This window comes from Rhinopithecus bieti, unplaced genomic scaffold, assembly GCF_001698545.2.
Source record: "Rhinopithecus bieti isolate Rb0 unplaced genomic scaffold, ASM169854v2 scaffold_84002, whole genome shotgun sequence".
Taxonomy (NCBI): Eukaryota; Metazoa; Chordata; class Mammalia; order Primates; family Cercopithecidae; genus Rhinopithecus; species Rhinopithecus bieti.
In genome coordinates this window covers 1,023,308-1,034,733 of record NW_016841755.1, presented here as the reverse complement: position 1 = coordinate 1,034,733, position 11,426 = coordinate 1,023,308, and the positions used below count along the sequence as shown (strand labels likewise).

Genomic DNA, 11,426 nt, shown 5'->3' with positions numbered 1-11,426 from the left:
CATATCCCTGCCTCAGCTGATGGAACTCAGACGCGGGACTTGCCCAGGCTCGTACGGTTAGTAGAGGCAGAGCTATAAAAACAAGTGCTAAAATAACAAAGCATAGAGCTACTGCACTCCACAGCAAAGAAACAATAGCTCAAAAAGAAAAAAAGCCCAGGAAAAAAAACAAACAAACAAGATTTTTAGCTTTCTGTAAGGGTAGAACACTTTTATCAAGTGACCCAAACTTTCTCCTTCCTTGGCTAAGAGGAATTCAGCATCAAAACAACACTTTTCTTCTACCTCAGCCCTGCTTTAAGTTTTCATACCTTGATAAATGAGACTTCTAAATAAGGCCTATACTACTGTTCAAGAGGGTACTGACCTCTATGTGAGCAGCAGAAATAATGAAAACAAGAGCCACAATTCATTGAGGACCTACTAAGACTGCACTGATTTTTCCATCTTGTGAATTACCTAATTGCTTACTATTTTAAAATATGTAAGCATTAAAGGTGGTAGGTAGGTATCAAGGAAGTTTCAGTTACATCATTTTCTTGCAGCCACATATTGAAGCATTTGGACCGGCAGCAGGCAGCTTTGGAAGACACGAGCTGGACATTTCCAAGATCGCTGTCTATCAATCCTTCTTGGGCACCACCGCCTTCTGAAGAGGACTCTGGAGCGCTGTCCTCCTGCCTGCTGTATGCAGCTGGCGTTTGGCGGATGTCTCATGACCATTCAGTGCTTCCACCACCCACTTCCCATTTGGCCTCAAACACTCTTCTGCTGCTACTGGGAAGGCAGTTATTAGTTAGGATGGTCATCTGGAGCCATCAGCCTATTCAAGAACCTATCAGTATTGCTGTTTCTTGAATATTTTAATTCTCTGAATTGAATCCAAGAGGGACTAGGTCATGTCAAACAGACTGTGCGTTTGGGCTGTGGTCTGAGAGTGCCTGCCCCTGTGTTGACCTTCCTATTTCAGAGAGGTCCGGAGGCTGTGGCACCTCGGCAGAGTCATGCCATCTTTTCAGCAGCAGGGAATACCACTGCTTATCCACAGAAGCACTCCCAATCTCCTGTAAAAAATAACCTTTAAGGAGTCAGGCTTTGTTCTTTACTTGTCTACATCGGGTCTTCTTAACCTGGAATTTAAAAAACCCTCCCTCTAATTCCCTCAAACGTGTGGGCACACTTTCAGAAGAGTACTGATATTTTAGTGACAGGGATTTTGCTTTCCTCATCATCTCAAAGATGTGAACAAACGAAAACCATGAAAGAGACTCCCGGAGACTGGGTTGTGATCTAGCATTATTTGTAATTTTACAGAATTATTGTGTATGAAAGCAGGAAGAGCCAGCAAACTCATCCATCAATATAAAGTTGTTTCTTTCATTTTGTATTCAAGGGAACTTAAGTACAGTGAGGTTAAGTGATTCCCCTGAATCCTGACCATGAGCAAAAAGCCTGGGTTCCAGACCCACTAGCTCACAGTCCGAAGGGCTTTTCATTTGCTCATATGCCTCTACTTTTTACAAATTTCCAACCATTCATTATAAATATTTATTTCAAATGTGTGTTTGTCAGAAAGAAATGTACCTAATGAAAATATCATAAATAGTTTCTTCTGTACTATCTCAAATTTTCTTGCCCTATTCGCCACACAATTCCATTTCTAGCTTTCTTCGAGTTCTTTTCCATTTGTTTTGTAAGTGGACACCACGGCTGGCTGTAGACTTCCTTGATTTTTCCAGTTTGCTTCCCAAGCTTTAGATTGTCCTTTACTTTTACATACTAGCGTGCTAATTTGCATACTGAAATGAAACCTTTACATAAAACACCTTAAAAGTTCTAGTATTTTTTCTTTACTTCTGACTTTTATTTTTGGAATACATTAACTCTAATTTGAAATCTTATTTTAAGGCCAGACATTCTAACTGTTGTTTTCTGTAATTTCTAATTAGTTATCTGTATTTCTACACAGCATTCTTAGACAAGCTTATTTTAAACGCCCAGCATATTTTCTGAAACATATGTCCTCTCTCTCCTAAAAGGTAAACGTGATCTTTCCTTAGGATTGATGCCATAAGGATGTGATGAGACAAAATTATTTTTTTAAGAAATACAATTTTTAATACAGATAAAAATATTTCAGAATCACACGTAAAAATGATAAATTAACTTGGTAGTGTCGGGGATTCAACATTTACTACATTAGAATTCAGAACTAATGATTTCCACGGAATCGAAACTGCAAAGGTGATGTCTATGGATACTTATTGTCTTTACACAGAGCTGTGTGTAAGAGATGAGGGGAAAAGTCAGCTAAAAACTAGCAATCTGGAACATGTTGTTTTACAAATAGACTGAGCAGTCTAAGTAATGAAGACTAAGCGCAGGTGAATGTCAGTGGACAACGTGTATTAACGAGCAGCAGCTTAGAATAAATAACAGTAAGATATGATACTCTCATGGCACATAAAGTGAAAAAAGCAGCTACTGAGCAAAAGCTCCCATTAAAGACAATCGCTGGACAAAGGATGATGAAAAGAATGTGCTCTTCTGAGTAGTTAAAGCAACAGAAGCCAACAGAAGCAGCAAGCAGAACAGAAGAGCAGCCTCCATAAGAGAACCAGATGCCTTCTTTCAAATGGTGATCGGCAGCTCGTACTTCCCACAGGCTCCTGCCCACTGAAGGCTCAGAGAGAAGTATCCCGGGTTCTGCTGTTGTGTTTGATGCTTAATTATTCTACCTCTGAAGTCATTTTCTCTTTGACCCTTGGTTTTGAAGGTGTGAATTTACAGCACTTTTTGGTGTTCTTGTGTAAAAGACAATAAAAAGGAGAGGGGGGTTGAGAGGTCATAAGAAAGGGAGAAAAGAAATGAGAGGAAGTAAGTAGAAACAAAAGGCACGGGGAGAAAGCCCACTGTTCTTTGAAAGACAGAGGCTCAGTGCTTCACTTTCATTGAAGGAAAATGGTGGGCTACACGCACGGGTCCTGCCTACCTGTTTGTCTGTATGGGGCTTTTATCAGTGAGTGGGGCTGACTCTGATCTTGGCACCGTTGCCAGGATGACAGCACCGGTACCTGGGACGCTAGTGCGACGCCTCCTCCCTCCGAGGGGAGAGAGCAGCCGTTGTTTTGTTCTCTGGCAGGCGCTCAGTGTGCGCTGGAACCTGCATTTTGCTGCTGCAGCCTGACTTGAGCTTCCGTTACTTTCACGTCTTAAAATTTATTTTTTAATTTAAATGATGCCATTTCACATCCCACTCCACTGAAGTTCTTTATGTACCCTGCCAAATTCAGCACTACCAAAAATGATGCTTTGAAATTCCCAATTTAGGTGCAAGTAAGCAGCAGCTCAGCTGCAGGTGGCATGGAAAACATCATGAACTCGGGCCCTCTTACTTCATAATATTTTTATTTCTCCCAGGTCAAATGAAACCAGGAATCATTTCAGCTAAAATTAGGTAATACTATTCACTGGGGTAAAAAAGCAAACTACTTAAAGGGGCTTGTTAGAAAACCACACAAAATTGCTTTTGTCCCTTTTCTAAGATAATGCAAATAAAAAGGAGGAAAAAAATAAGGTAATTTCGTGGTTAACTGAATGGTTTCAGCACAGTCTGGTGTGGAACAGGAGGTGGTCATCTGTCAGGTTCCTCCACAATGACCTGTTTCTTCTACTAGTCAAACTGACACGATAAACCACACAGGCTACTAACCCTCACTTCAATGACCAAAAGAAAAATGCTTTTTTTCAATTAAAAAAAATGTTATTTGAGAACTCTGATAGTACTAACCAAAAAGGCTATCACTTCAAATGATTAAACTCATCTAAAAGGAATTCATTAAAATGTATTGAAACGGTCACATCCTCAAAGAGAGCAACATGGATCAGCTGTTCAAAGATAAAGCTTATGACTGTCATGTTATTTTAGTCATTGTTTCCCAAGATATTTTGTTATTATATTTACTTTAAAAAATCTGTTTTTTATCTGCCACATTTATGTTTAGTTTTTTCTTATATTTAATTTTTAATGCAAACCAAATCATTCAAATCACGGTCAGTTTTCAGTTTCAATCTAAGAAAGGAAGAAATAAAGACAAATATAATTGTTCTAAAGTATACATTAATGTTTTCCAATTATCATTGTTTGATTTTGAACTAAAGCATGCACAAAGTAAACAGACAAATGAATCACTGTAAAGTGTGGTCAAAATATTTTCTCCCCTGTGATTCACATTTTTTTAACAACTTACAAAATAAAGTACATTTTAAAGGGGTTAATTTGATTACAAAAATCAAATCAAACATGCACAAAGAGAGTATCTCAAAGCACAGAAAGAGTGCTGCAAAAAATGTGGTGAGTTTTTCCTGGGGACGGGGCGGAGAATAAATGCCACAGTTATTAGAATCACACAACCTCCCTGATTCTCACAGGAAATCTCGCTTTGTGGAATTGGAAAATTCCATATTCAATCATACTGTTAGTCACAGACCTGAAAATGATTCTCTAAATTGGAGTAAATGGTTTAAAATGGTTCTTTTTCCACTTTGGTTTGTTATATAAAATGTTTTTCTTGCATGTGTAATTCATTGCTTTTCTGTTATATACCTCTAGATAGTACAGCTTACATATATGGTAAATTAATTCATAATCTCATAAAACCACCTTGAGACATCACTTAGAACTGAGGTAATGACTACTTTGGGGGTGACGATGCTATGGGCAGCAATGAATGGCTAAGGCAGCAGTGTTTAAATGCAGCGTTACGGGGGTGTGTCACTTAGTTTTCACCCACAGTTTTAAGGGTGATCAGGGAAGACGTCGGGGAGACAGCTTTGAGGTTAGGACACTGCAAAAACCAGGTTGTACTGAAATGAAAAACACTAGTGCTAGAGAGCATTTGAAACGTTCCTTAAGAAAGACTTCTAATTACTATGTTATTGTATGAGACCAAGCTTGCCTGGATAAGAGGAAAGAAAAGAAAAAAATTAAGGACAGACTTGTTAAAGATCAAGAAAACAGATATATATATATAAAGAATTAGGCTCATTTGACACTGATATTTCTGAAGAAATTTTTTAAAAATTGTAAATAAAATAAAATCAGGAGAAAATGAATCTTTAGAGAAAATATTTCATACTGTCAAGGGCTTTTAAAACATGGTTCAGGAATTTTATTTTTTCGATTTTAGAATTCTAGCTGCCACATATTAAAACAAAATTTCAGCTCTGAGAGTAGTTTTCCAGGCAATGTATGCTCCCTCTCGAGAAGCCAAACTCTGTCTTTTCTCTAAATAAGCACAATAAAATGGGCGAGTTGTCTGTAAGGGAGGGAAAAACAAAAACCAGCACAGATTGCTGGAAGAAACATCAACTGAAAATGTGATACAGACAAAAGTAATCTAAAATATATTTCTAGGACACACGACAATCCATTCTGCTGGTCCAAATAGATTTTTTTTAGCATAAGAATTTTCATTAGATCTTTTGCAGAAATAAAGTACGGCTCCCACTTTTAAAAATCTCAAATGCAGGTGGACAGTTTTAGTTTTGATTCACACTGACAAGTCTAGGGTGTTAAAGGCAAGGACACAGGTTTCAATGTACTTCTATCCGGGTTCAAAAAGTAATTCATAAACTGTCTTATTTCACCTGTTAACTACTGGAAATAGGCAACTAATACAAACAGTGGGTATATTCAGGCAAGCAAATGCATAGCAGTCGCCGCTGGCTGTTATGGGGAAACCAAGGAGCACATTTCTGTCAGGGAAATACAGGTGGAAATCAACACCAACAACAAAATGCACACTCCTCACTTCTATCCCCAATCTGCAACGAAGGAATGAATGCATGATTCTAGGCCCTGAGATTTTTTGTTTGCATATATTTGAATACTGACGTGGCTCTCAAACTGTTTCTTTGGAACTCGTTTAAAAGTAAACAGAGGCTTTCCCCCTTCTCTGCTAATTATATACTTTTTTAATAAAGATGCAAGCCCTTTATTGTTCATAATCTCTGCTATCACTTGCTTGCACATCTATTCAGATCAACAGCATACAGTTAAGTGGAAGAAAAAGCTAAATGTGATTGCTGTCTGCAAAGCAAGGACGAAGTTTTAGTTTTTAAGTGCTGTTCTTGTGTTTCATATTAAAATACTGAATTCAAGCCACAGGTTCAGAATCGCTGCACATTTAGAGCTTTTTGTAGTTAAACATCTGTCATTTAAAAAAATCTAGAATACTGGCATAGGTTAGAATAAAATCCAGTGTGCATCCTGCAGTTCTACAGATTCCATTGCTGGTGGCCATACATCTTTGATGGCAAAACTACACTGGTTGTAGCACCATAAAAATCAATAAATATTAACCTTTTCTGACACTTTGTGCATGGATACTTTATCAACTTCTGTCAGGTAATAGAACAGTCCGTGATGAACTGTATTTCTCAGCTAAGGAATCCAAGACAAATTAGAAATCAGTGTAAATTAACAGACTTTTTAAATTAAAAAAATTAGTCACAGATTTTATTTCCTGTAAGTACATAAAGGCTAGTAAGCTTACATACATTTTGAGTAGGTGCCTTTGGTGGGATGTAAATATCAAGCAGCACTTTAATCAAAAGAACTAAACAGTAAATGCATTTCTACAGGCGCCTCATATAATTAGGTGGATTATATATAATCCACCTTTAAACTTCAGGTGACATGCTAACTAAGAAGGGGGAAATATTATTTCATGATAACACCCTAGTTGATTTCTGATAGCAATCCACATTCTTCTGGATGAGATACAGGTAAAATCTAGTATAATTTCGTAGAAATTTGAAGGGGAAAACTGTTCAGTAGAACGAGAATGTCACTTTGTGCTGGGAAACTTTCCATACAGTCACTGTAATACTGACTCTTCAATGCTAATCCCACGCCATCCTCAGGGTCCCAATTATTGGGCTCCTGTTCCACGTGGTACATACTGTACACAGCAAGAGAACAGACTGTAGGTTTGGAACTACGACAACCGACACACTAAGGGCTTCATTCTGGTTACTTCACGGTAAATAGTCCATGACGTGGTTCTTCCAACATTAGTTTTTAGCTTTGCAGCTGTGACAAAATTTCACCAAACAGTCTAACATATTGATCAACTAATGATGTAAATACATAACTAAACTCTTAATATCTTAAGCCTGGTAATTCAAATAGCAATGTCTATCTGTATTTGCAATCTCTTTTCAGTATATGCATTTCTATGCCTTATGGGTGACAAACAAACTGTGTTTTACGGTCCAGTTCCCTTGAAAAATACTGTGATAACCAGTTTTCTGTTCTTCGTTGTGCACATGTACCAGAACTTAAAAAAAAACCAAAAAACAAAAAACTGTGAAATCTCAATAGGGCAGCAATTCAGACAAATAACTCATCCTTCAGATGGAAAATAAATGCTTCATACATAAAGTAACAGCTGTAAGAAAGAGAACTGCAATGTGCTAAAATCACTATTAACATAATGTCAGCCTAAGAAGAATCAGAACTCTCAGGAAAATAACAATGCATTAGTTATATCTCTTTGGGCTGTAAATGTAAAAAATAGATTTTTTGGCTGGGCATGGTGGCTCTTGCCTGTAATCTCAGCACTTTGGGAGGCCAAGGCAGGTGGATCACGAGGTCAGGAGATTGAGACCATCCTGGCTACCACGGTGAGATCCCCGTCTCTACTAAAAATATAAAAAAATTAGCCAGGCATGGTGGCGTGAGCCTGTAGCCCCAGTTACTTGGGAGGCTGAGGCAGGAGAATGCTTGAACCCGGGAGGCAGAGGTTGCAGTGAGTCGAGATCGTGCCACTGCACTCCAGCCTGGGCGACAGAGTGAGACTTCATCTCAAAAAAAAAAAAAAAAGGATTTTTTGGTAGAAATAACTCTTATGAATCAACTTTTAATAAATATTAACGATTAGGTCTGGTAATTTTATAGTGAACGGCTTTGGAGATAGAGTAAAACATTAAAACAGAATAATATGGATCTTTCAATATGATCTAGCACTTCTTCATTCCTCAAAAAGAAGTGGATTCTCATAAGATGTTGGAGATGAGAAACACACGCACATCATCCAAGTACATTAATGAGTATCTGGTCCCCACTGAGGCTTTGTGGGTGAAAGCATGACTGCCAGATAAGCATGGAGAGGAAGCGCCCCAGATGGGCACCAGGGCAGACAGACTCAGGGCTTGAGCCTCCCTGTGGACCGGCAGGTCCCTATCAAAACATGCTAGAGGCCCCGAAATGACAAACATCTTTAAAATTTAAACTTCAGGTCAGAAAGATTAAAAAGATTTCTTACAAAGCAGTCGAAATAGGGAAAGTCTTGGGTTTCTGTTCTCTAGTCACGCTTGATTCGCATCAAGACTGGGTTTCCTGTTTATGCTCTCTGATCCCAAGTTATGCTGGGATAGGTATCTTTCCCAGCCTTCCCTCCATGTTTGGCACCAATTGTTAGCTCAGATAGAAAACAAACAGAAGAAATAGAAAATCTTGCTAGATCATCCAAGATAAAGAAGACCTCCTACAGCCAAGTCTGATGATCTTCACTTTTCTCTGCTAACGAGCACCTGTGAGACTGCAGCTCCCTTCACAGCTTTAAAAGCCCACTTTCGGCCGGGCGCGGTGGCTCAAGCCTGTAATCCCAGCACTTTGGGAGGCCGAGACGGGCGGATCACAAGGTCAGGAGATCGAGACCATCCTGGCTAACACGGTGAAACCCCGTCTCTACTAAAATACAAAAAACTAGCCGGGCGAGGTGGCGGCGCCTGTAGTCCCAGCTACTCGGGAGGCTGAGGCAGGAGAATGGCGTGAACCTGGGAGGCGGAGCTTGCAGTGAGCTGAGATCTCGCCACTGCACTCCAGCCTGGGTGACAGAGCGAGTCTCCGTCTCAAAAAAAACAAAAAACAAAAAAACAAAAAAAACAAAACAAACAAAAAAGCCCACTTTCCCTGTTGCAGGGGAGATTTGTGCAAAAAAAGTTTGTGGTGGACATAAGAATCACAAGTTCCTTTTCTCTAGTTTATATTAATAGTACCTTAGAAATGCATGGCACTAAATGGTTGGCAAAGAACTTTCACACAGGATCTAATTTAATGAGGGCACAGCAGTTAATCCAGCCATCAGATCCACACCACAGTGATCTTCAACCCCATGCGTGGGGCATCCCAATCGGGAAATGAAGGTCATCTTTTTTTTAGGCTAACAGATTTTATTCTAACATGATCCTGCCATCCTGCAGAAGTCACTGAGAATATGGAGAATCTGTATATGAGGTGGGAAATAACTCGAGCCCTAGAATACCTTTGTCAACTCTTACATGAAGGAATGAAACAATCCTCAATGAATAACATCATCAGCGTTGTTGGGAAAGTTTTTCCTTTATTTTGGAGACTTCAGTCTCAAAGCTAAGTATCCTCTCCTACTAAAGCATTTCTCTGTAGCTCTGTATTGGCACTATCAGGCACAGGAAAGAAACCAAGAGGGACCCAGCAACTCCATTTGCTACCTGAAGCAGGAATAACATACATGCTGAGCCCATGTTAAGACCATTCTGAGCAACTCTAATTTAGTACAATCCTATTTAGACTTGACATGCTATATTCAAATATTTGCTTAGCAACCCATTACAGTACATTATGTGTTTTGAGTGCATGTGTTTTTGCTTTTTGCTCCATGCCTGGAATATCATGATCCCTCAATTAATAAACCATCAGTGAGAAAACCTACTACATGCTGGAGCTACATGAAAGCAGGTTCCTGTGCAGCAAATGTGCTCACCCAGTATGCCCCTCCTGCAGCATGGCCCAAATAGCCAAGGGAGAGTGAGCAGGAGGCCGGGGAGCACAGGAAAAGAGTGGTGACATGCACATGCTACACTGACTTCAGACACTCTCAAATAACTGGGCAAGAAATCCAGCATCTGGATCAGCAGGCCATAAGGGATCAGTCAAAGTCCTTTGTCATTGCTAAGTACATTACAGAAACCACTGGATGTCAGTTTTGTGGCAATGGGAAGAAGCTGCTCCAACAGGAAAGCCTTGAGTCAAGCAGTCATGACAGAATCAGAGGGATGGCGGCAGGGCAAGGCTATGGGCCTGGTTCTGCTGCTGGGATTCACTTAGGGTACTCACCCCACCTTTCCACATGTTTGTTAGGTCACCCTGAGCTAACAAAGGGGATGTCTGTGTAAGCGTCTAGAAAGAAAGCAAGTTCACTTTACGTGCATTGTTCTATCACCCCAATTACAGAACAAACAACCAAAGAAAACAGAGCAGTACACCCAAGAACTGTGAGCTCCCCCTCCACCCCCTGCCCACCCACAGGGTTCCGCAGTGCCACCTGGGGTTGGCTCAGGGGGCCGAGGTGAATAAAGGATCCAGGTGAGCGAGGCAGCGATCCTTCACCAAGTTACCTGTGTGCTGCAGACAGGAGCAGAGAAGCTTCCTTCACTTTCTCCACAGCAGCTCCGCAAAGTGGGATTTATGACTTCAGTGTTTTTAAGGAAACAGAAGCATAGGAAAGTTAAACGTTTTACCAAGGCACAAAGCTAGAGAGTGACACAAATCTTACCATGTTGCTCCTCTGCTAGCAATCTTCACTGCTTTCCCCTTCTTCTTGGTTCAAAATCCTCAACATACCTTTCAAGTCTGGCCCCTATTAACTCTGAGTGCGTCAGCCTCCTCTGGTGTCTCCCTCCCTCTAGCTGCACAGAACCTTGGTTCCTGGGCCCAGCTTCCTCCCCAGAGAATACTAATGGCCAGCAAAGTCCTCCTGGGCCAGCCCTGCCCCAGTGCCCAGACAAGTCCTTCAGGTCTCAGCTGCATGCTCCTTCCCCGGCCAGGCTTTTCCATGCCCTCAGCTCCCCCACCAAGCACCTATTCTGTTATGTTTGATCCTAAGTGACTGTGGCCTCAAGTAGGTGTCATCTCTGCTCTCACATGCTCTATTGGTGGTTCCCATACAAGTCTACCTCTCTGGCTACAACAAGCTCCCACAAGGACTGCAATCACACATGTTCTGTCCATCAGCTGATCCCTACATGGAACAAGTCAACCTACTTGTTTCTCCTAATCCTCGGAATCTTTCGTAAAAGTTGATTACTTAATGGGCAGGTACTATTTGAAAGGTACTGTGGCAGAAACTTCATATGTAACTTAATAAGCTAATTCTCATGAAATCCATGACCAAGAAAGGTTTTATATCCATTTTCTACCTCAAAAGCTAAAACTGAGACATGGTGCATAAACTTCCCAAGATCATACAGCAAGAAAGTGTCAGAATTGGTTCAAAATTGGGTTTATCTCATCGTAAGACAATTGTTCTTTCTGCCATACCATGCTAGAAATCTCAATATAACTGGAAAAGAGCAGGTCTATTTCCTTAATTTCTATCAGT

General features: G+C 40.3%; 1 protein-coding gene across 1 annotated transcript in view; it reads right to left on the bottom strand.

Annotated features, from left to right (window-relative positions):
* ZNF407 (zinc finger protein 407) overlaps positions 1-11,426 on the bottom strand; it is a 478,257-nt gene that overhangs the window by 120,663 nt on the left and 346,168 nt on the right.